Source organism: Boleophthalmus pectinirostris, unplaced genomic scaffold (assembly GCF_026225935.1).
Source record: "Boleophthalmus pectinirostris isolate CB_2022bp ecotype Guang Dong unplaced genomic scaffold, ASM2622593v1 HiC_scaffold_11, whole genome shotgun sequence".
NCBI lineage: Eukaryota > Metazoa > Chordata > Actinopteri > Gobiiformes > Gobiidae > Boleophthalmus > Boleophthalmus pectinirostris.
In genome coordinates, this window is record NW_026570994.1 from 13,137,920 (window position 1) to 13,164,178 (window position 26,259).

The window sequence follows — 26,259 nt, forward strand, 5'->3', positions numbered from 1 at the left end:
ATGTCCATTTATATATACAATCTATAGTCTATAGTCACAAATGTATATGTACTGGGGCAAGACACTCAAACGATAGAAGAAAAAATAATGGTACAGGTATTTTATGTGACTAGACTGATAAAAATTATCTTAACATTTGCATTTGCTTTTTTTCTAAATAACGTTCTTAACTCTTGCAATTCTATTATGACCTGAATAATTATGTTTTTTGATGAACAGAATCATCTTCACATCACGAATTTCTTCTCGTCAACGTTGTATTTGAAATTATTTTGACATTAGGTTCACATCTCAAGTGCTTTTTCCCTGTACCTTTAATCATGGCGAGAGAAAACTTACCATGAATATGAAGATATGAAAGCAGAAGGCCATAGAATACGCTAAGTGCACGTAGAGCGGGTTACTATAGATGTTTTAAAACTGAAATGATAAGGCTCACAACAGCAGTTGCAAAGAGAGGGGTGACTATTTTTCAATGTAAAGTCAATGGAGCCGAAAGCACTCCCATGATCACTTCCTGTTTGGAATGCAGCAATGAGTGGGTTAGCTATGCCCATTTATATATACAGTCCATAGTCTATAGTTACAATGTATACACAAATTAGCCTGATACACATGTTTTAGTTTAATTTGGAAAACTCACAGCATAGAAAACTCATCCAGACATGAAGAAGAGCAAGCTTAAGTTTCTGAAAATAAGTGGTCTGGGAATTGAACTCAACACCTTGCGGTAAGGGGTAACTCTAACTACACTTTGCCTCCAAGATACAATATGATCCGACAGCCATTATATTCCCACTAGCCCAAGAAACACCACAATGAAGTGAGTAATCTGTTATTCACTCCACCTGCCGTTGGTTTTAATATTTTGCCTGATTTGTGCATCTGACTTTGAAAAGGTGACAGATCAGCTTGACAGTTTGTCAGACTTATTGCAAGGTGAGTCACTAAAAACTACTACTGTAAAGTACTTTGAGTGCAAGATGTGCCCCTGGTAAGACCTATAATTATGAAAACCCCTAGTCTTACCTTAAAGTGACAAGATTTCATGTTTAGTTTTTTCCGGAATTTTAGACGTTGGCTAACTAGTAAATGAGGTCCTGAGTGTTGGAGACGTGTAGAGACACTTTTTAAAAGATTCCATCCAGTCCTTGTATTTGCAGAAGTCGCAGGTGCTAGGCTAGCGAATGTCTATGACTATAGTTATCCTGTCACTAAAACCATAGTCTTAAAAACGTCTTATCCACTCCACAAAGCACCTGAGGCAAAACAATTATTACACCAGACTGTCGATGTGAATGTCTGTGTCAATAGACTAATTTTAGAAGTAAAACCAATTTTGCATTTGAAGGATTTATGCCTGAGCAGCAGCAGTGAGTTGTATTTCCTGATAGAAAGCTTGGCAGCAGCGGATTGATATATGAGACGATTCATGCGATGCAAGGTTAGTTTTATTTCACACATTATTCTATCGACACGGACTTTTACATCAACAATCTGGCGTGATAATAGATTTGCTTTGGGTGTTCTGTGGAGTGGATAAGACTGTTTTTAGTGGCAGGCTAACTATGGCCATTGACATGCACTAGCCTAGCCACTTAAAAAAAAAAAAAAAGTGTCTCCACATGCCTCCAACACTCTGGCTAACTAGAAAATGAGGTCCTATGTCCAAAAAATTCTGGACTGTCCCTTTAAGCCATATAGAATGTTGAAACATAGCCAGATTTGTGTTTTGTTTCATTTGCACATGTTTGAGTAATACTGCATTATTAGCCTCTCTACATCTCTAAAGCACAAAACGCTTTATTACACCTTGTGATATCACGAAGCTGTAGTTTTCAAGTTAGCACCAACCGTTTACCTTTTTATTTAAGCAGAGATTGGCAATTCGAAGGCTAAAATCATCCAAACTGATTCTAGTGAAGGTGTATTGAGTTTAAAAACACAGTGGAGCACTTCCTGTATCGGAGTGTTGTCTGAGAACACAGCCTAAATATTCAGGTGTGTCTGTGCGAATGAAACAAAACACAACTGCAGGTATGTTTGTGAAGAGGAAACAACATTATACAGTAACATTTGCGTCTAAGATACAATATGATACAACAGCCATTATTCAAACTAGTAGTATAGGAAACACCACAGCGAAGTGAGTAATTTCTGTTATTCACTCCATCTGCCTTTGTTTAGAATGTTCTGCTTGATTTGTGCATCTAACTTTGAAAAGGTGACAGATCTGCTTGTCAGTTCGCGAGACTTGGTTAAAAAATGAATGGCGTTTTCAATTCAAAGTTAGATGAAGTGAGCAGGGCGCCAGATGCACTGTAATATACAATTAAAAGCCTCAGCATTCAGTGCCAAAATATGAAATGAAAGATTTAATGTAATTGTATTGGAGCCATGAAACCATTGGAGCTGATCAAGGCTATATTGTGCAGACCCTGACTCAAAGAGAGATTTACAACATGGAGTGTAGCTATGTTTTTTATCGTGTGTCGTTTAAAAGGCTATACATACAAAGAGTGAAGGGACCCAAGAGAAGTTGGGTGCAGTATGTACCACAATTTCATATTCATTCACCATTTTTCAGACCATTAAAAAGACAAACAAAAAAAGTGATACCATCTTAAAGGTCCTATAATGGTCTTTATAATGTTGCTATCTCCTCAAAAACATACCTAGAGTTGCATTTTGTGTCATTCCCACATGTCCCACATCTTTATTATTAGTTTGTGTGTTGTCATGTAGTGGTACTTCTAAAGTCAACAGCTGCTTTTTAGCTCAGAAGAGATTGGCAATTCCAGGTCTGAAATTATCTAAATTATTTTAGTGAAGGTGTAAACAAAATCACAGTAGAGCATTTCCTTTATTACCACATGACAATCACAAGATGGAACAGAGTGTTTTCTGTTTGAGAAAAGAACTGAGTTTAAATATCTAGGGTTTGTGAATTAAACATGTGTGAATGAAACAAAACACAACTGCAGGTGTCTAAATGATCATTTAGATGTTATTCCTTAACTCCTTTTACTCCTGTGTTATTTTACTCTTTGTGGTTGTTTTATATGCATTTACATGACTTGTTTACATATTTACTGTTGATGTTACTATCTTGTTCACTGTTGACTCTTTGAGTTGGTCATGTGATGGATCACTTGATTTCCTTGAGTCCTGGCAGCCATTTTGTTCTTTAAAAGTGCCATTTGTTAAAACTTTTTTTTGCCGTGAAATAATAAAGGCTTTTAATATCTTCTATATCTGTAAATCCCAAGAATGCTTCAGCCATTTTCTTACTTTACTATAACTCCAGGTATGTTTGTGATGAGGAAACATTATATCATAGACCAGAAAATTGCATAATATGGGCCCTTTTATTGAAATGAAACTTTGATTGACGAAGTAAACTTGTACTGTACCAATTTTTTATTGTCTTAAACAGAACTATTTCATTTTAAGTGGTTTGCTGTAGCCCAAAGTTAATCATGCATTCCTAGCACCTTAATTATTTACCCTAATGACTTTATAAGTGCTTTTCACAACTCCCAGAGACCAGAACAGAGTTTTACAATGACTGTACAGTTTACAACAACTAGCATGCTAACACACTTCCTGATTATCGGACAGTAAAACCTTTTATAATTAGATGCAGACAGCACACAGCAGACATATATTTGACCTAAAAAACTGCTTAGACAATGTATCTGTACTGGGGCAAGACACATTTTGCTCATACGATATATGTAAAAAATAATGGTACAGGCTCTTTAATGTGACTAAACCGATTAAAATTATCTTCACATTTAGGTTTGCTTTTGTCTAAATAACTTACTTAGCTCTTGCAATTCTATTATGACCTGAATAATCATGTTTTTTGATTAACAGAATCATTTCCACATCACAAATTTCTTCTCATCGTTATATTTGAAATTTGAAATTAGGTTCAGATCTGGAGAGCTTTATCCCTGTTCTTTTTCTCATGGTCAGAAAATGTACCATGAATATAAAAATAAGAAAGTAGAAGGCCATAGAATACGCTAACTGCTTATAAACGGATGGAGCATCAAATTAAAATGAGCATAGCTGAAAAGAGTACTGCTAATTTAAGATTCATTTGGGTTTAAGAATTGGATTTGAAAAGAACTTGAACTTTTGGACCATATCACTGAATACAAATGCGTCTGGTCTCGGAGATGTCACAGCCAGACATTTTATTCTCCTCGTCATTTCTCGCCTTCTTACTGCAAACCTCCAGAGTCTGAATACTTGTCCTGGGGAAACGTATTTAAAGTTTGATAGTTCAATAAAAGTTGCAGTTTTCCAAATATATGGTGCAAGAAATGGACTCAGAAGATGTGTTGTAGTACCCGTGTTTTCAATAGTAATATTTGTAATGTCTTTTTTTTTTTTTTTTCGCCACTTGTCCTGAAGAGGAGGAGGAAGTGAAGAGGCTGGTTTGGTTGTTGATTCTACTGCTGTGTTGAAGATGGAGCGGAGGAACTGGTGGCATTCTTGTTGTAAGGTGAGTCACCAAAAACTACTACTGCAAACTACGTCTAGTCCAAGAGAATGTGCTATTTTCTGAAATTGTCTGTGACTAGTTGCCCACTGCCCAGTAGTTAAAACCCGTAGTTACTTTCTTTCACAATCCCTAGCTCCACCCATAGACTGTATATATGAATGGTCGGCTCCATTGACTCTGGCATTCATTGGCTTTCCACTGAAAAACTGTTGCCCCTCTCTCTGACTGCTGCTGTCAGATTCCTCATTTTGGCCTTAAACGGTTTATCCTGGTCTTTATATTTTGCCATTTTGTTCATAAATCAAGATATGAACATTAATAGCCAACAAATCAGGCGCTTTCTTTTCTCAAGGTCACTACCACTAGAGTTAATAAACAGATTTGACTGACAGCGTTGCTAAGCACCTGCCCCTTGCTAACCTGGCGGTGTTGGCAGGAAGGGGCGTTACCTTCAACAGCCTCGCTCAGGATTTGCACTTTAATTGCTACGATACTTGCAGTCGGAATTCCAAATATCAGGGTTCCCACTCTTTTTCACTGACAAAATTTTAAAACTTTTCCATGACTTTTTCTGTGAATTTCAGTGAATTTTCCATGACTTTACGGCACCCTACATGTGTTGAATTGATCATACTTTGAGGGCTAAATATGAAATGTTAACCCTTTCCACTCACCTTATGGTTTGGTATTATAGTTTTTAACATTCAGAAATCCTGTCGGTGCATTTATTGTCATCTCTTTTAAACAAAAGGCACATACGTTCAGAAATAATCATAATAGCCTCATAATAACAACTTAACAGAATGCTGTAGTTGCGTGAAACGGATACTAAAATTCCATGACTTTTCCAAAACTTTCACTGAAACTTTTACTGAAATTCCATGATTTTGTCCAGGCCTTTTATCAATTGCCATGACTTTTCCAGGTTTTCCATGACTGTGGGAAGCCTGAAATAAGTAACTCGGCTCCAGATTCGCCCCTGTAACTGCTAGCCTCAATGAGCTTCATTTGATTGGAGTTGAAAGCTATGGGAGACTTGAGTCCACTTCTTTATACAGTCTATGGGCCCACCTTGAAGTGATACATTTTCATGTTTTGTTTTTCTAATTGTGGGTTTAATGATATAGTGCCTGTGGTAAAAAAAAAAACAAAACAGAAACGATCATAATTAAGTGGTTATATTTGGAATTTGGAAAAAAAAAAAAAGTTGAGAAGATAAGTACATTTTTAAACCTTCATAATGTCCGTTTGTTTTTCTGAGTTTAGTCATAACTATTGTGCATTTGGGTTTGCACCATAACATGACATTATAGCTTCTGTCTGTACAGTCAATCAGGAAATGAGTGGAAAATCTTTAAACATCAACCATATATAAAATGACTGTTATTAGATTAAGTTAATTGCAGGGAGTTTGTGGATCTTGAATCACCGATATTTAAGACAGTAATGACAAGGTGCAGTGTTTTGGCTCTGAAACGGGCGCAGCGTGACTTCCTTTTTCCTTTAATCTAACGTGTTCTCCTTTTCGCGCGCGTCTATATTGTGTTGGTATGGAAACTGAGCTTTACCAACACATAACAAGTGAGAGAAAATGCCAGTCGTGCCAACCTTTTGTGAAATGTCAAAGTCCCAACTGTCTCGTAGCTTTTTTTTTTTTTTTTTTTTTTTTTTAAATGATTTCTGTCACAGCTTGAGTTGTCATCTTTAATCCGAATCCGTCTCCTTACTTTGCATGCTAGTTTCGTCCCCTGAATCCGAATGGCATTGCAATACCAGGTTGAATTTATTAAGAATTTTGCATAAACATTTAAAGATAAAATAGAGCTTCAAACGCGACCAGGGATGACAAGTTTTGATGGATTATTCGAAGCTTAAAGTGTCATTTTTTCCACGCGTAGGTGACGAATGATGGACTCCAAGCTGTGTAGCATAATGCGTCAAGATAACAAGACTTTTACAATGGAGCAATGAAAAGAGCATTAGACAAACTTGTGACAAAACTCAAATTAAGGCTTCTGCGTTTACTATGACAAATTACCATAGTGATTTTTCAGCTTTTTTCGGATGCAGAAGAACGTAAGAACATTTTTATATCTTTTTTCTAGCAAAAAGAATTGCTTATTTAAAGTCCCTGTACAACATATATATTTTGTTATGTATTTGAGCAAAATTTTTCTTGCCCAAGTACAGATATAAATTATAAGCGGGTCTCGAGGTCAAAATAAATCCACTGTGTAGTGATGGGACTTTCGGCTCTTTTATGGGATCTGAATCTTTTGGATCTTCCCTTTTCAGAGTTGTTCAAATGACTGGCTCTTTTACTATTTATTTCTATAACAGAAGTGGTAAATAATTTTAAGAACAAGCTAAAATCACAGAGAAATGTTCAAACTGAGAGTGGGAGTATGTATGCCTGAAAATACTGCATAACAGTACACAACAACTGTTACAATTTCAAGTATGTTTATTTTTGTGCAAAAACATTTCACTTGTGTTGCCTGCTCTGCTTCTTGTGTTGGTTCAGGGTTAATCAGTGTAAAAATGCAAACGATTTCAAAAGAAAAAATATCTGATTCTTTGAAAAAATGTGATCCATCTGTTCATGTTAAGGAACTATATAAAGAGCAGATTTTTTCACAAACATCACATCAATACCACTGTGACTTGTTGTATTGCAGTACTTCTCAATTATTTTCTGTCATTCCCCCCGAGGAAGAAGAAAACATTTTGCGCTCCCCACTCCACAGAACCACTACCAAATGTGGACAAATCACACCCTCGCCTTGAGTCGCCTACATAGAGAGCAAACAGTTAAGTCGCGTCTCCAAAACGACTCCAGGGACGCACGCAGCATGTGTCCGTCTGTATTCCACGCTGCACTGACCTGCGTCATGAGTCGGCCCGCTCCCGTGTCCTTCTCGTCTTTAAACATCATCTCGGTGTTAGAGTTCGGCAGTATCAACTCCTGTGCGATTTGGTACGCCACCTTTATATGATGCTAAAAGTGCTCGCTGGTTTATTGAAGTAGAATTCAAAAGCGGGGTGATTGTTGGCAAATGTTGGCAAACGTTGGCACATTTTTGCTGAAAAAACTCAAGCTTCTTATCAGCATGATTGGGGAGTGATGTCTTTAAGCAACACCGTAATTTATTGAGCTTCATGCTGTCCGCCGCCAACATTTTAAGACACGGTAAACACACAGGTCTTTTCTCGTTTCCCACCGTAGTCATAGTGAAGCTGAGCGCTATATACACTTTACATACAGTTTTAGGGTGACCAAACGTCCGTTTTTCCCTGGACATGTCTGTATTTTGCGTCATGTCTGGGGCGTCCGGGTTTTTTTTTTTATAAAGTGATGCAAATGTCTGGGTTTTCAGTACCGTTCATTGGGGGCATTAAACTGAGCGTCTCTTGTAGCGTCTGTGACTCAGAAGGAGTGAGACACAGTCGGTCAGCCTGCAACATACCGAAGCGTAAATGTGCTGAATAATGACTTGTACAAGAAATTCTCAGTTTTCCGTCCCGGTTGGGACAAGTGGAAGGCCATGTGCACAGGTTGTGAGGTGAGAGTACAGTGGTCCGCGGGGGTTACGTTCTAAAAATAGCAGGCCATAGGTGAAATCCACGAAGTAGTCAACTTTATATTTTACAATTATTCTATCTGTGTTAAGGCTGTAAAACCCCTCACCACAAACTTTATACACTTTTCTCAGACAGGACAGGTGCAACCCTTTTTACTTCCTTCTTAAAACTTGTTGCTGCTGTCGTCCTTGTGTTATTTTCCTTCTTTATGTAGCAAACTGAAGATTCATTTATTCCATAATGGAGCCCAACAGCGCAGAGTCCTGCACAGGTCCATTTTTGGAGACCCCCAATACAACACCGCACCCGCGCAGGACAGGACCACACCTGCCCGTTAACCCGAGATTATATGAAACTTTTGCGCCGCCTACGCCACGGACTGAACCAAGACTAAACCAGGACTAACCCAGGACTGATTCCAGGACTGAAGAGGAGGACTAATCCACGACTAAACTAGGACTAAAACAGGACTAAACCAGAACTGAAACAGGACTCACCGTCAGGACGGGCTTGGAGGTGATGGCAGGAGAATGGACCGGCTCAGCTCCGTATCTCACGGAGTTAAACGCGGGAATTGCCTGATCGCGCTTTGTGGACAAACTGCTCGGCGTTTTCTCTCTTAAATCCAAGATTAGTCCTGGTTTAGACCTGGTTTAGTCCTGACCCACCCGTGTGTAATTACTACCCACGTGTAATGCACAATACACATCCCGTCCCCCCCCAAAAGGTGTCCGGGTTTTCACAAACGGAAATATGGTCACCCTATACAGTTTGTTCTTTGCACTTCATATCTCCTACTCTGTGCTGTGTTTGTGTCTGCTCGGTGCAAAAAAAAAAACAGACACTGTAGCGCTTATACTCCCTACGCACACTCTGACAATGAGAGCATCACTGCCACCTACTGTAGTGGATGTGCTATTACACTGGTACAGCAAAAAAAAAAAAAAAAATAATTGTATGTTCCCCAAGGTCACACGCACCCCCCTGGCATTGCTCCACGCCTTCCCACTATTTGAGAAAGACAGTTCTATTGTAAGAGAATCAAGAAGTGCTTGGTCAGCATGCTTGTTGTCATTAGCTTTACCATGGCTGCTCTGGTCTCTGAAAGTTGTATAAAGAGCTTATAAACTCATCATGTTGTATAATTAGAATAGTTTGAATGGTAAAGTAAGTGGGGAATAACTATGGACCACTGCAAACCGTTTAAAATGAACTAGCTTTGTTTATCTCATTCTTAAGACAAACACAAAGAAAATCTACGAAACACAAGAGACAACGCATTGCAGAAAGTCCCCAAATCTCAATGCAATAAGGTGAAGGCACTGAAAAGCAGATTGGCCTCGTGAGCATATTTTCTTGAATCCGGATTTATCTTTAACAGTTTGTAAAGATCTGAGAGAAGATTTCTATACCTGGACTTATCAGCTGGCAGTTTTTATTGCTTGGAGACGTTGCGGGCCCAGTCTCTCCTAATGGGCTGTTTAAGTAGATGGTTCTCTGATACAATAGCTCCATAGGCCTATTTGAGTCAGTGTGTTCACCTTACATGGCCCTTGCGTTTTAATGTCCCTTTATACTGTGTGGGAAGGGTTTTGGCATTCTGATTTTAGCTGCTGAAACTTCTGATGATTTTGCTTTAGCTCCATATAGATCAATCTTAAGAGACATTAATGGAAACTATTTTTTATTTCATTAATTTATTTTCATTTTGGAGTAAATGCTCAGTGTACACATAAAGCAGTAAAGTTTATATGGCAAGTTGTGGTTCAAAAGTTCCTTTTTACAGACCAGTGTGTTTTTCACTCATACATGTTTCAGATTCAGTTACGGTGACATGTCTTGCCAGCTGATTTACACAGATTTTTGCAACATTTATATAATATTGGAAGACCAAAATGAGCCCGTTTTAAATAACTGTAAATCTCCCATAGAGTTATATAGGCCCTGGTCTCCTTCTGGAGTTGCGACGGCATGATCAGGGGTGTAGTGGGCATGGTACAGGGGTGTATGCTGTCCAGAAACTTCTACGTGTGAGATATAAAAAAATAACAAATATAAAATAGCCTACAACTTAAATGTCAAACTGGAGCTATTGGAAATGGTGAAAAAAACCTGCATAGGCTCATGATATCTGCAGTACCTGAGACACGAGGGACTAGGACTGATCTCAGGACTGTACCAAGAGGATTAAACCAGGACTAAACCAGGACTGAATCAGGACTAAAACAAGAGTAAAACAGGACTAAACCATAACTGGACCAGGACTGATCCCAGGACTTAACCAGGAGAACTAAACCAGGAGAACTAAACCAGGAGAACTAAACCAGGACTAAAGAAGTACTAAACCAGAAATGAACCAGGACTGGACCAGGACCTAACCCTAACCCTAACCCAGGATTTAGTGTCGGGACGGGCCCGGAGTTTAGTCCTGGTTCAGTCCTAGTTCAGTCTTGGGCACATGTGTTGTAATCTATGATTTATGTTCTGTAGGTGATTATGAACGGTGTTAATGTTAATAACATAATTCTGCATCATTTTGAGTTAAAAAAACAAAACAAAACATCAAATATAACTGATTTTTTTATTGGGCTGGCACCTTTGTTTGTTTGGGGGAGGGGCTATATTAGGTGAGAAGGATTTCTCACATCAATTACGTCACGAACTGTGTACCCCCTCTTAAAAAATCCCCACTACACCACTGGCCATGATATTATAGAAGGTGAATGCAAACTTCTCAAATCTGATGTAATCCTAAGCATGTTCCAGAGCTGAATCACTTTGAATGACAAATCGTCCCTCCGGAACATACCATCTTTGCAGTAACACAATTAATACACAGACCAGATATGGAATGTAAAAAATGTGTGGTCTTTTAGATTAGATATTTTACAGATATGAGATATTTTCAATTATTTTAACATGTCAGATATCTAATTCCCTTCAGCTTTCACTAACCTTCACTTCCTTATGCCATTGTAGCATAGTTTTATTGAAAATAGTTTAGCATTTAAAGCTGGTTCATAAAGGTTAACTGAAGAACTCCCTGATCGTAAAAGACTTCACTGAGAAATATTTCAGACTTGGCATTCCCCAAACTGAAATTCCTCCCTTGATGCAGTGTCCAAATTTTTATCGCTGCTTGTGAGCACATTTGGAGTTATACTATTTTTTGATCTATGTTATAAGGTTGTTTCCTCATCAAAATCATATCTGGAGTTGTTTTTTGTTTCAGTGACACATGTTTAACACACAACGCCTGCATATTTAGGTCAAGTTCTTCTCTCAAACAGAAAACAATCTGTTCCTTGTGATGTCATGTGGTAATACAGGAAGTGCTCCACTGTGCTTTTAAACTCCATACACCATCACTAGAATCGTTTTGATCATTTCAGCCCTGTGATTGCTAATCTCTGCTGAACAAAAGGTAAAGGTAGAACACAAGGTGGAACAGAACATTTGGAGCTTTGGGAGTGTAGACACACTAATAGTGCAGGATTACACAAACATGTTTGAATGAAACAAGGCACAACTCCTGGTATGCTTTTGATGACGTAACAGTCAATTTTTTTACGTAATATAGGACTTTTAAAAGTGCTACAGGTTGAATTTTCATTTTGTCCGTGATGACATTCAAAGGGTGTTCAGTGAAGCCCCCTGCGTCGCTGTACCAAAAAAAACTTCTCTTATCAAAGCTCCTGCATGTGTCATTTCCCCGAGAGACATTTTCAAACATCGTCAGCGCAAAAGGAAACTGTGAATTGTGCAGTTTGAGGCAGCGCTGGGTTCACATGCGATTCATATGTGTGTGCATGTGGTATGGAGCGAGAGCGAGAGCGGGGGAGAGGGAGAGAGTTAGCACCCCCAGGGCCGAGAGAAGGCATGTGGGCGATCGGGGTTTCCGTGCCGAGTTCAAGCGTATAATGTTGTAAAAGGAGCTACACTTGGCTTCATTAGTAACTGCTCTAAAACACACAAACGTGTCAAAATCTGATATACTGCTCATATCCGGAGAGATAGTCATATAAATTAGCAATGGGCCTTTCCGCTCCTTTGTGGGATTTGAATCTTTAGGATCCTCTCCTCATTTTAAAGATGCATTTTGTAATTTTTCTGGTGTAAGCTGTCATATATTTTTCTCTGTGGCGATGTTATTGTATTGTCTAGAATGTATTGTCTAGTATTATTAAGCCTTTCTATCTCCATGGAGACCAAACCAGACCAAGTTACAAGTCAGATCTGTGGAGAGGTCTCTCACAGAATGCCTGTTTTTTGAGCTATAAAACCATCTGTAATTTAGTGCATGTAAAATAGAGCTAGAGATAGGAGTTTTTAATGATATAATAATAATAAGAAGAATTTTAAAAATCAGTTTCAAATGTACTTTTTTGCCTTAGTCATCCTGCTCAAGACCAACAACACCAGAATTCTGTGTATAATTACATTACTCATAGTCAGACTTAGTTGTGGTTAAAGTTCCTGTAGAGACAAACATGTCCTGGGGCAGACAGAGAGACACGTGGCTGCTATTTTCTCCCAGTGTTCTTGCTAAACAAATTCCCACCGCAGAGTCCCCTATGGCCTGTTCTGTTGATGCAGGCAAGAGGAATCATGTCTTGCCCAAGGACACCACCACAGCACTGCTCAAACGATTTAAACCAGCACTCTTTATGTGTACAATAGTTGGTTCATCCCCAAAACCACAATTTGAATGGTCGCAATTAAGCTCTAATTATTAAATATACAAACAACTATCCTGTTTTATTGAAAACTGCTAACATGTATCTTAAGTGTACAGAGTCTAACCCTCTCCAAATATTAATGCTCCTTGACGTGAATAAAAAGTGTCCTCAGAACCCGATTATTCCTATTATTAAAGGCTCTATATTAAGCAGTTAACTATTTTGAGCTGTAAGCCGTATTATTATGTTGTTACTTCCTTAAAAACATACCACAAGTTGTGTTTTGTTTCAGTCGCACAGGTTGAGGAAACTCTTTATTCCTATTCCAATTCCTAGCCAGGCTGGCGCCATCTAGTGGCTCCCCTCAATTTTATTTCTCTACAGTAACTAGGTCAGGAATCGGAATACACTAGACGATTCGCAAAAATCCCGGAAGTGCGAGTTCGGGCACCAGCCAATCAGCGAAGAACCATAAATTATGTGTTTGCAATGTTTGCAAAGATTGAGGATTTAAAGCCAGAACTAAGAGAATGTTTGTGAACTTTATCAAGGGGAAAGACATTATTGCCCTTCTTCCTACAGGATTTGGGAAAAGCAGTTAGTCCCGTTAGCGATGCATTACATAATGTACGTCACGACCAAATAGCAGTGATTTGTTAAATAAAAAAGTACCGCCCACCGTCTAACGCTGCAAGATCAGGCAGTTCCTACAAAGTGAAATCAGCTGATGAATCAGGCTGGGCAATTCCAGCTGAAATGATCCAAATTATTTTAATTAAATTGTAGAATTTAAAAACAGTGGAGAACTTCCTGTACTCCCACATAACATTGCAAGGTGTTTTCTGTTTGAGAACGTGTGAATGAAACAAAACACAACTCCAGATATGTTTCTGACAAGGAAGCAACATTACAACATACAGACAATATAGGCCCTTTAAACATAAATAGAGAAAATAAGATCATATTTTAATTGTGTTTTTTTTTTTTTTTTCCCTCTTTTTTTTCCAATATTGATCAGCCCTTTAGTTTTAATACTAGGCATGTAACAATAACCAAAATATCATGATATCGTATTGTCAACAGTCTCACAATATCGTCAGCCCTCACAATATATCGAATTACAAGTCTGTTTGCTTAAATGAATAGTTATGGTGATTATAATATATTTCTTAAATAAACTTGGGAACTACATAGACCATGATGCTCTGGTGTTGCCAGTGCAAACTACATGAAGAAATAGCTGTTATTATATCATATTATAACATTGCTAAAGGGAAAAAAAAGTAGCATATTTACAATTTCATAAGCCTCCACAAAATATCGCAATGAATATCGAACCGTGAGATGCATATCGTGAAAATATCATATAGAGGGATTTGGATACCGTTACATCTCTATTTTAATACACATCAGTACGATGCATGTTTCTCTTTTTCTCTTATTTTAATTGTACAAGTTTTTACATTTCACAATACAGCAATTTGCAAAAACACTTATCTCCCTATACTCGCTTATTCATTTAAATATGCTATTCCATCCACTCAGAGCGAGCCAGTGACAGTGTGTCCAAATGTGCTGAGATTTTGGCCACTGGCTCCTTCCAGATCCCGAGGGAGTTGACCAGGGGCGAAAATATTGTCTGTGACTTTGTGTGTCTGTGTGCGCCGCTTTTTAGCAACACACGGAGGGAGGCCGGCTTGAAGACCATTACCATTATACCCTATGACAAGCTTGTAACTGCAAAAGGTCATTATAGGGCCCAAATGCAGGCTTAATAATGCAGTCAGGACTTATAGCTTCCTTTATAGAATTCCTTCAAGATCTCGTCATTAGTGGCTGAAGCTAAAGCCGCGATGATGATGCGATGCGGCGCAGGGATGGTAATTTTGATTTAGATAAAAGCGTAGGAACTGACACAGAAGTCCTTTTTTGGAACTTGAAAAGGCAAAGAAAGCAAAGCCCGGTATGTGACAGTTAAATGGAGTATGCCGAGTAACAAGATCCAATTGTGCTAAATGAGCTGAGCCGTTTTGCACCCATATTATGCTGTCTGTTTGGACAGTTGAAGCGGCTTTGTGCTAAAGAGTGGGTTGTTACCGCCAAAATTAAATTTGTCAGCCAAGCTATGCAGGGGAATATAGCTTCATAACCGGCGTCAGCTAGGTTCCCATTTTAGGATATTTCTATTGTGTAACATTATAAGGTTAAAGTATGCACGCACACACACAGACCCATGAACACACACGCATGAATGAAGTATTGCGCGCTCTCAAGTTAGAAGACTTTATGCTTATCATAACTCTAAAACTCGATAACCAAATTATTAAAAGATTTTCACATTTGTAGAAATGTATAGGGGAGATGGCAGTGAGATGAAGAACTCTGCAGGATTGCCTAAGATGAAACATCAATTTTGCATTTTATCCTCATTAAAGTAGCCGGAACGGGCACATGCTGTCTATACCATCGCTAAGTCATGTCTCATTGAAGTCTGGATCCGAAACGGGCCACAGGTTTTGAACGTATCACAGAAGACCAAAAGGCACCATCATTACTGTAGCTGGAGCGGAGGTGCGTCAAGTCGTCAAAAACACCACATATTTAGGCTGAGTTCTCAAACAGAAAACGCTCTCTTCCATCTTGTGATATCATCTGGTAATACAGGAAGTGCTCTGCTGTGTTTTTAAACTTCATGCACCTTCACTAGAATCATTTGGATGATTCAAGCCCTGGAATTCTCTCTCTGCTGAACAAAAAGTAAAAGGTGTAGCTACTAACACACAAAAACAATACCTCTTCATGACTAGGGGTGTGCATAAATATTTAAATATTGATATCATATTTTTTTAATGTGATGACAGTATCGATATCATGGGCTGCTATATCGCCAAGAGTATGTTTTGGTGTATTTTACAAAATTATTCTGTTAGAGTTACAGTTTTGATGATTAAAATTTGTGTTTTTTCATATTAAATTGCATAAGAAGTGGTTTAAGAAGGACTTTTTAGTTAGTATCACATATCATTTAGACATTATTTTTTTACTGAACCATATCGACTTGATTTGAAATATATCGTATTGAAGCAAGAGTGCACTGTACCGAGGGATGTATCGTATTGTGGCCTATGTATCGAGGTTTGTATTGTATCAGCAACTTCTTAATGATACCCACCCCTATTCATGACATCACAGAGTGGAAGAGAGCATTTTGAGCTTTGGAAATATAGACTAATAATAAAGGATTACTCAAACATGTGTAAATGAAACAAAACAGAACTCCAGGTATGTTTTTGAGGAGGTAACAACATTATAACATGGCCTAAAGCGCACAAGAGTCACTTCTGTTTAATATAGGACCCTTTAGTGTACTTGAGTAAATGGAACCGCTTTCAACCTTTTTGAAGTGCAACAAAAAAGTTAGAAAAATAAAACAAAACCTCCAACAACGTACAGTAAATTCAGTATGGCCTATAAAAAGGGTGAAGTATTTTAAGGACACCTCTCCACACAAAGTCACAGTCTGTATTCTTGCCCGGTCATCTCCCACAGGACCTGAGAGCCACTGGCCAAAATCTCAGCATGTCCAGACACCAGCCGCCTCTGAGCAGACAAACCAGAGTATATGGAAATGAATGGAGGACAGAGGTGGAAAAGTACTTAAAGGTCATATGTGAGATCAAATTGACTCTTGTGAGCTTTAAGTCATGTTTTGATGCTTTTACCTCCTCAAAAACATCTCTGGAGTTATGTGTGTTTGTTTTTTGTTTGTTTTTTTCATTCACACATGTTTGAGTAACCCTTTATTATTAGTCTGGCAACATCTCCAAAGCTCAAAATGCTCTGCTCTACCTTGTGAATGGCATGTAGTGTTAGTTTTCAAGTTAATGGCTACCTTTTAATTTTTACTTGAAGCTCAGACTTTGGCAATTCCCTGGCTGAAATCACCCAAATGATCGTAGTGAAGGTGTGTGTAGTTTAAAAAACACCGTGGAGCACTTCCTGTATTATCACATGACATCACTAGGTTTTCAGATCTCAGATGAGTAGGATATGTGTGTTGAACAAATCCAGGCATGTTTGTGATGAGGAAACAACATTATATCGTTGTTTAGACAATAGAATAATATGGAACCTTTAAGCCCTACCTATGGTCATGAGCTATAGGACAAGATCACAGATACGAGCAGCCGAATTGAGTGTCTTCTGCAAGGCGCTCCCTAAGAGATAGAGTGAGGAGCTCCGTCACACAGGAGGAGCTCGGAGTAGAGGCGCTGCTCCTCCACATCGATAGGAGCCAGCTGAGGCGGCTCGGGCATCTGTCCCTGATGCCTCCTAGACGCCACTCTCGGGAGGTGTTCCGGGCATGTCCCACTGGTAGGAGGCCCCAGGGAAGACCCAGGATACACTGGAGGGACTCTGTCTCTCAACTAGCCTGGGAACAACTCAGGGTTCCCCCAGAGGAGCTGGAGGAAGTGTCTGGGGTGGAGGAAGTTTGGGAGTCCCTGCTTAGACTTGCCCCCATGATCCAGCTCTGGATAAGCAGAAGAAAATGGATGGGTGGATGGAACCTTTAAGCAAAAAAATATAGTATCTGTAAGTAGATTGTGTGTATACTTGTATACTTTTTACTTTTACTTCACTACATTTGAAAATAGGTCTTCGTACTTTCTACTCCATTCCATTTTTTTTTTTTTTTTAACAAGACTGAAAAGTAAAAGTATATTTTTATTATAGTTTGAGGCCTGCTGAAAAGGCTGAAGGTTTATTTTGAACACAGGATAATTTGAACAAACAAAACCTACATATAAAATCAAAATTGTTTCTGTTGAACAAAATACAGCACATTTGAAGCTTAATACACATCTCAAACTCCACAAAAGTGTGACACTGTGATACTAGTTATTTGTTTGCTTTTCTACTTTTACTTAACAAAACTGATTACTTCTCCCACCACTGATAGAGAGACAGCACTGTTCATATGAATGAGACAAGACACTAGCGCTAATAGCTGATAGCCGCCACAGCACTAACAGGATGCGGGCTCGTACTTTTAAGAAGGTCATCTACATCAAATTATGCTTGATGTAGATTGGGAGCTTTTTCATTTGGTGATTAGATAATGCAGTTACATCACGGGGGATCTATTTCGCGCTCCGGTGATCAGAGGAGAGCGGTGGAGACGAGAGGAAGATGTAATAAAAAATCACATTATGACCCTGACTATATTCCCTGCTAACTTCATAGAGCCCTACATGGTAAATTAGCCTTGATTTAACTATTAATCAATTTCATAGCAGCGTTCCTCTTGTTTTCTTTCAAATAGGTGCCAGTTATTGCGTCAAATACTTCAGATACACTGCTTTTTGTCACAGGTATTTTTGATGAGGAGACAGCATTATAAACATAGATAGCGCCATCCATAGACTGTATTTATTTATGGACAAAATGGCAAAATAAAAACACGAGGATCATGTATGTAGAGCGGGTTAATACGGACATTTTAAGGCCAAAATGATGAGGCTCACTGCATCAGTTGGAGAGAAAGAGGTGAGAATTTTCCAATGTAAAGACAATTGGAGCCAGAGTTGATGGAGCCGGTATGATATAGTATTTTGACCCCCATAGTATACTGACCCCGAGGTCAACATTCCGCGACAGTAAATTTTGACTCCCCTTACTTTTTTCTTTAGTAGTTTCTTAACTGATCATTATTTCTTATGTCATTTACTTTTATTATATATTGCTCCATATTCACGATCTTTTAAGGTATTTTAAGGAATGTTTTGATGGATAATGACTTGGTATTTTGCGTAAATGTAACATTGTTAAAATTGCATATACATAGCAATCTTGTCACTTTTTATATCGTATTTTACGTTGTTATGTTTTTTAGTTTGCTATGTTCAGATAATCTTTAATCATAATGTCAGTTTAGGCAATGGTTTAAGGATTTTTATGAGATTTACCTAGATTTTATCATTAATATTCATCTAACATTACTTCTTAGTTTACATCATAATAACCTAAATAATTAATAACTATTTATTCTTATTTTAATAACTACTAATTCTCATTTTAAACAGCTAGGTAATTTTTAACATTCAAAAGTTATAATCGACAAGAAAAAAAAAAAAATGCAATGAGTTCTTCAAAAAACACTTTTTAAATATGTCAATATGTTTTAATTTTCAGGTATCGTATTAATATTCCAAGTTTTTCTATAGAATTCAAGTTCTTTATTAAGAAAATATAGATTTCATGGGGGGGTCAGTATCCTATGGGGGGGGGTCAACATACCATAATAGGATTCTGACCCCGGGGTCAAAATACTATACGGTATGTTGACCGCGGGGTCTCCTTACCGCGGAGTCAAAATTCTATACCACACCCGGAAACGACCTCTTGCTGTACTATATAAGTGTGTACTGTATATACTCTATAAGTCTAGGGTGCCATGTTAGTCTCTGTTTACATGTTCATTTTAATGGAAGACACTGTGGGCAAAATACAGAAATTGTGGTCATTTTGATCTCTCAACTTAGGTTTTCAAGTGGAAACAACAATAAAAATGTTATTATTTCACTGAACCAGTTTGCGTCCTAACAGTTATGTGGGACACTGTAACTTCAAAGTTATTTTCTCAATCTTTCTCCATCTTTCTCAATTTTTCTACAATCTTTCTCAATCTTTCTTAACCAGATTTTGATGGATTGTACAGAAGGATTTGTTCATCCAATTCTAACCTTGATTTATTAAAGTTTCAACTTGAACAAATTTGGGGAAATTTGATTTTTTTAATGTGATTTTTTTGTTAGCGAAATCTAGTTTACTCAAATAAACTAAATAAGATCTCCAAAATCGCCTCTGTAATTTGTTTTGTATTGGATTTGATAATGAAGCAAGGAATTTGAGCCCATCCATCTTTCAGATCATTGTTTTCCAAAAATATCTGCAATTTTGGACATTTCAAATTACTCTTAATTACTTTTTTCATACATTTATGTGACTAAACCACAGTAACTTTCAAATACATAGTCTCATCTAAAAGATCCTATATTACACAAAATTGACTCTTGTAAGCTTCTGTCTCTACTTTGACATTGTTACCTCCTCAAAAACAAACCTGGAGTTGTTTTGTTTCATTCAGTAACCTTATTATTAGTCTGTCTGCATCCCCGAAGCACAAAATGCTTTGTTCCACCTTGAGATGTCATGTAGTGGTAGTTTTCAAGTTAACAGATACCTTCTTTAGACCTTTAGTTCAGTAGAGATTGACAATTCCAGACCTGAAATCATACAAATGATTCTAGCAAAGGTTTAATTTAAAAACACAGTGGAGCACTTCCTGTATTACCACATGACATCACAAGGTGGAATGGAGTGTTTGAGAGAGTAACTCAGACTAAATATGCAAGGTTTATGTGTTAAATGTGTGAATAAAACAGAACACAACTCGATGTATATTTGTGCCGAGGAAACAACATTATATCAGAACATAAATCAGAAAATAGTGTAATATTGGTCCTTTAAATTAAGTGTTCCAAATAGTACCAAGGTTTACTGTGTTGTTTTGAAGCTTTTATCTCTTTGTAATTGCAAGTAGCAGTATTGACCGAATGTCCTTGAAGACTAGATGGTGGAAAAATGTTACTGGACTTTTTTATACTAAATTGTAAGGGAAGTTCTATTAAAGAGCTAAGAACGCTTGTAGAAAAATCACATTATATACTTGACAATTTAACCTACTTTCTGAAGAAAAAAAAAACGTCTTTTTGGATCATTTTTCACAAAGTCTCCCGATTGCGACGTCATTTTGGGCTGCCACTCTCCCTCCTCGCCCTCTTTGTCAACAGGATAAGCTCTCGGCTGCTATTTTGGTCCATCTTTCTCTTTTTAATGGTCCCACATCAAGGAGACGGATACCAGACCTGCAGGATTCTACCTCTCCGGCCTTTATAGAGCTTTCAAAGTTCTCCTCCAGCTGCTGCTAAACTAATCCCACTCCCGTAATGTCAAAAGGTATTTAGAATCTACACCAGACGACACACACAGGGGAGATCAGAAGGAAGACAAGGTACAAAGTATTCGATTTATAGGTAAAAGCACATGGGGCGTTGGTATATTAAAGGCCCCATATTGCGTTATTTTCTGATGTTGCAATGCTGTTTCCTCGTCACAAACACACCCAGAGTTGTGTTTTGTGTACTTCTCTCAAACTGAAATCACTCTGTTCCACCTTGTGATGTCATGTGGTAATACAGGAAGCTCTGCATTGTGTTTTTAATCTCCATACACCTTCACTAGAATCATTTGGGTGTTTACAAACCTGGAATTGCTCTCTACTGAAATTAAACGTTAAAGGTAGCTGTTGAATTGAAAAACTACTGCTTCATGACATCACAAGGTGGAACAGAGCATTTTGAGCTTTGGAGATGTACACAGGGTTACTCAAACATGTGTTAATGAAACAAAACACATTTCCAGGTATGTTTTTGATGAGGTAACAACATTCTAACATGACGTAACGCTCAAAAAGAATACATTTTTTGTGTAATATAGGACTTTTAAACTGTATTTACTGGTTTCAATTCTGATTTAATGACACAGAAATCAAAAATAGAAAAATGAATCTGCAAATTTTAGGGTAGGTATCACTCACCTAGCCAGTGCCTCAGCTTGATTTCATTTCTCTCCAGCGACTAGGTCAGGAATCGGAATATGCTAGACAGTTTGCAAGAACCCTGTAAATGTGAGTCCGGGCACCAGCCAATCAGTGAAGAGCCATACGTTATGTGTTGGCAACGATTTCCGAGATCGAGGATTTAAAAGAGAAAGTTTGGTGAATTTTATCAAGGGGAAAGACATTATCGCTCTTCTTTCTACGGGATTTGGGAAAAGCTTAATATCCCAGTTAGCCCTGTTAGTGGCACATTACATACTTCACGACCAAATAGCAGCAATTGCTTAAATTAAAAAAGTACCTGCCTACCATAGAGCGAATTAATCCTAATGCTGCGAGGTCAGACGGTTTCCTCGAAGTGAAACCAGCTGATGAATGAGGCTATCACTCACCGACCACTGAAGTAAATCTTTAATTGTCATCATTTACTTTTCTAAAACAAACAAAAAACTAATTTGATACTCTTGGTTTTCGCACCATGAAGGCAACTGTTCTGTGTTAACACTAAAACGGTGAATAGGTGAACAGTACATGATGACATAAATATTCATAGTAGTTTTTCCCATGCACTTTCATTATAATAAAGAATTTCTAATCAAACCATCACAGTGGTTAGGTGTCCACAGGGAGGGCTGGTATAGGAGGCCAGGCCTGTCTCATAGGAAAGACAAATGGCCGTTTCCTCAAAGCCAAACAAAGAAATTTCAACTGAACACGGCGAGGGGAAAAGGTGATGCCATTTTAAAATTTAATTACTTCCTTGTCTTATCTTGATGCAATAGGCTTTTGGGACACTATCCGTTTTACTGTAAGGGAAACGCACGCACATATAGATAAGGTGTAACAAGCAATGAACTGGAGGCACATTTATTTGCTCAGGCACTTGTAACCGCTTTATCAAACGCCAACGAAAGTCTATGGGGAATATCAATGCAAGCTGTATTTATTTGCTTTTATTTATTTTAGATTAATTATTAACATGTATGCACACATGTTCTAAGGTTATAGCAAGTTTTTAAACACTGAAATGACTTTACTATGTTTAAAGTAGATTATGTAACTTTTCTGCTTGAGGATCTGTCACTTGCTTTTACTTGTGTGTGATGATGTTATCGCTTTACCTGGAATCTTCCATAGTGTGGCAATAATGAAGTACATGAAGCATTTATTTAACAGTATATTCAAAAACATGCATTCTTATTGTGAGCGGTGGGTACCTTTCCACAGATTTGACCTGTAACTTGATCAGGTGACACCATGTGCTTGTCTCCATGGAGAAAGCTAAAGCTGGGTGTACACTGTGCGATTTTTGGTCCTGTTTGAGCAGATTTTTCACTCATGCTACTGTTTTTGGGATCGTGCCGAGTTGTGTCGTGCTTCGAGTAGTAAACATGGAGTAACGAGAACCGATTAATACCTCACGACCAGCTCCCAATCGGCATTCGTAGGTCGCAAGAAGAATATCAAACCTTTCTGAAATTCAGTCGCCTCTCATGAAGGTTTCACACTGGTGAAGTAGTTCCACGAGCTGTGAACTTTTAAACTCTGCAGTTTGGTCGTACAGTTTGAGCTGGAGCTGGGGCTGAGTGAAAACGATCGAAAATATCGCACAGTGTAAGTCGGGCATTAGTTTAACACCATACTGAGTAACATTCTGTAAGTAAAGCCATATATAAATAGACTATGATAAGGGAGCGTGATGTCACTCATAGCATTCCGTTACAACCAAATGAAGCTCATCGAGGCCGCAGGTAATAGAAGCTAAACTGCTACCATGGACCATATTCGGAAATCCAAGAACCAAACCAAAACCAAAGAGTCGATCCGGTGTGAGGCCGCTTAGCAACGAGGCTGCCAATCAACCTGTTGCCAGCGTTAGTGAGAACGACCTTGGGAAGAGCAGACACTTGATGTTTATATCTTAATTTAGAGAAAACACTGTGAAATAAAAACTACAGGATCATGTAGAGCTGGTTTATACGAACATTTTAAGGTCATAAGGGATGATGAGCCTGACAGCAGCAGTTACACAGAGAGAGGTAATGATTTTTCAAATAGAAATCAATTGCAACCAGAGCTCAAAGGAAGCACTATGCGTCCATGCTCCATGCAGGCTAGCTATGACCATAACAGTCTGGTTGCGGATCTTGCACCAGAAAAGTTAGAGTACACGAAAAACATATAGGTGATCTGGTAATTTTAGTAGTTTGTTGTTGTTGTTGTTGTTGTTTTTTTGTTTTTTCAATTCAATCTTTTTAATAAAATCACATAGCTGGATATAGTATGCCTAGAAATCTACTTCGAGCTTCAATCCACTTCCACCTAACACCCACATAAAGATTACCAAAGACAACCCCATGCTGAAATATTAACTAAAGTCTCCCTTTTGTTCTCTGATGGTGAGAAATTTGAAAAGACAAGAGCGCCTTTTGTCATTCTTCCCAGGTAGCCGTGAATTAAACCGAAAGTAACAGCAGAAGGAGACCGATGCCCGCCTCCCAAACTCCGCTACCCACTGTGCCAGTCTAAGCGGTCCGGCAGAAATAGGTCTGAAAATGGCTCCAACAATATGGACCTCCAAACGCTTGAACTTTAGTGGCAAAACAAAATATGTACTTTCTTTGATCTCCTGCACATTTTCGAAGGCAAAAGCGTTGTGCCATTCCGAAAAGTATTTTTGCATTACAGTCAGTTGCTGCTCGCTTGCATAATCAAGCCAGCACATCAAAGGGAGTAATGGGAGCACGCTGAAATCTGGGTTTGTGGTCCGTCGTGATATTTTGACAACCACTTGATTCACATCGACTCCAAAGTCTCAAAATGCTCTGTTCCAAACATACTGTGAAACATTCCAGACAAAGCAATAACGTCTCCATGGAGAAAAAGCATTCGACAGACCCTCCACCAGAAAAGTTAGACAATGCAACTTTAAACTAAAAACTAAAAATTATTTTTTTTTAAATAAAAAAAAATGTGGCAACCAAAAACTGCAGATTTAACCACTGCAATTTAGTTGAAATTACGAGAAAAACTTCAAGTAAATTTTGACCAAAACAAAATTCCAGTTTGCTTCCAAGTTGAATTCCAATTAGCATTTCGGAGTAACTTTTTACACCACAATACAGACTTAGTTTATGAGTCTGTTTTTACAAGTCGCTATAGAGAATAAATGAATCCACAAACTTGCTGTGTTAAATTCTCAGTTTTACAGCTGTGGACCAAAATATCACGACGGACCACAAACCCAGATTTCAGCGTGCTCCCATACTCCCTTTGATGTGCTGGCTTGATTATGCAAGCGAGCAGCAACTGACTGTAATGCAAAAATACTTTTCGGAATGGCACAACGCTTTTGCCTTCGAAAATGTGCAGGAGATCAAAGAAAGTACATAATTTTGTTTTGCCACTAAAGTTCAAGCGTTTGGAGGTCCATATTGTTGGAGCCATTTTCAGACCTATTTCTGCCGGACCGCTTAGACTGGCACAGTGGGGTAGCGGAGTTTGGGAGGCGGGCATCGGTCTCCTTCTGCTGTTACTTTCGGTTTAATCACGGCTACCTGGGAAGAATGACAAAATGGCGCTCTTGTCTTTTCGAATTTCTCACCACTCAGAGAACAAAAGGGAGACTTTAGTTAATATTTCAGCATGGGGTTGTCTTTGGTAATCTTTATGTGGGGTGTTAGGTGGAAGTGGATTGAAGCTCGAAGTAGATTTCTAGGCATACTATATCCAGCTATGTGATTTTATTAAAAAGATGAATTGAAAAAACAAAACAACAACAACAACAAACTACTAAAATTACCAGATCACCTATATGTTTTTCGTGTACTCTAACTTTTCTGGTGCAAGATCCGCAACCAGACTGTATGGTCATAGCTAGCCTGCATGGAGCATGGACGCATAGTGGTTCCTTTGAGCTCTGGTTGCAATTGATTTCTATTGAAAAAATCATTACCTCTCTCTGTGTAACTGCTGCTGTCAGGCTCATCATCCCTTATGACCTTAAAATGTCCGTATAAACCAGCTCTACATGATCCTGTAGTTTTTATTTCACAGTGTTTTCTCCAAATTAAGATATAAACATCAAGTACCTGCTCTTCCCAAGGTCGTTCTCACTAACGCTGGCAACAGGTTGATTGGCAGCCTCGTTGCTAAGCGGCCTCACACCGGATCGACTCTTTGGTTTTGGTTTGGTTCTTGGATTTCCGAATATGGTCCATGGTAGCAGTTTAGCTTCTATTACCTGCGGCCTCGATGAGCTTCATTTGGTTGTAACGGAATGCTATGGGTGACATCACGCTCCCTTATCATAGTCTATTATATATGGCTTTACTTACAGAATGTTACTCAGTATGGTGTTAAACTAATGCCCGACTTACACTGTGCGATATTTTCGATCGTTTCACTCAGCCCCAGCTCCAGCTCAAACTGTACGACCAAACTGCAGGGTTTAAAAGTTCACAGCTCGTGGAACTACTTCACCAGTGTGAAACCTTCATGAGAGGCGACTGAATTTCAGAAAGGTTTGATATTCTTTCGACCTACAAATGCCGATTGGGAGCTGGTCGTGAGGTATTAATCGGTTCTCGTTACTCCATGTTTACTACTCGAAGCACGACACAACTCGGCACGATCCCAAAAACAGTAGCATGAGTGAAAAATCTGCTCAAACAGGACCAAAAATCGCACAGTGTACACCCAGCTTTAGCTTTCTCCATGGAGACAAGCACATGGTGTCACCTGATCAAGTTACAGGTCAAATCTGTGGAAAGGTACCCACCGCTCACAATAAGAATGCATGT

At 38.5% G+C, this 26,259-nt stretch overlaps 1 long non-coding RNA gene across 3 annotated transcripts in view; it reads left to right on the plus strand.

Moving 5' to 3' along the window:
* LOC129412022 (uncharacterized) overlaps positions 1 to 26,259 on the plus strand; it is a 290,159-nt gene that overhangs the window by 21,190 nt on the left and 242,710 nt on the right. For all 3 annotated transcript variants that reach the window (XR_008633543.1, XR_008633544.1, XR_008633545.1), the window contains exon 3: positions 4,426 to 4,516. This is a non-coding gene — a long non-coding RNA (uncharacterized LOC129412022). The remainder of the gene's footprint in view (positions 1 to 4,425; positions 4,517 to 26,259) is intronic.